Raw genomic sequence first — 438 nt, 5'->3', positions numbered from 1 at the left:
CGATAGAAAGCCTGAGCATCGTGCCCAAGAGCATCGGCGGGTCCTGGAAGGTAAGAAGGGCGAGCTTCGGGGCAGGTCGGACCGAGAGGCAGCTGGGGGCGCTGCGCGGAGCGCCGAGCAGGGAGTCGGACTTCTCACCGGAGCGAGGGCGGCCGGGAGCCGGTGAGCCGGGAGGGGAAGGATGAGCTGCGGAGGGGGAGGAGGGAGCCGGGATAGCAGCATGCAGTGCCCGAGAAGCGGAAGAAAGGAGAAGGCCGGGGAGGGAGGGAAAGAAAGGAGGAAAAGAAAAAGGCGGTGGAGAGCGGCCCGCCCCTCCCGGCGTCCTCCTCCGCTCCCAAATTCGGGCGGGCCCGGCCCAGGCCGTCGCCTCCCCTCCCGGGGCTGCTCGCAAAACGCGGAGGCTCCGACTCCCCGGGCGCCCGTGCGCGCCCCCGGCCC

This window comes from Ailuropoda melanoleuca, chromosome 13, assembly GCF_002007445.2.
Source record: "Ailuropoda melanoleuca isolate Jingjing chromosome 13, ASM200744v2, whole genome shotgun sequence".
NCBI lineage: Eukaryota > Metazoa > Chordata > Mammalia > Carnivora > Ursidae > Ailuropoda > Ailuropoda melanoleuca.
Note: the sequence above shows the minus strand (reverse complement) of the source record.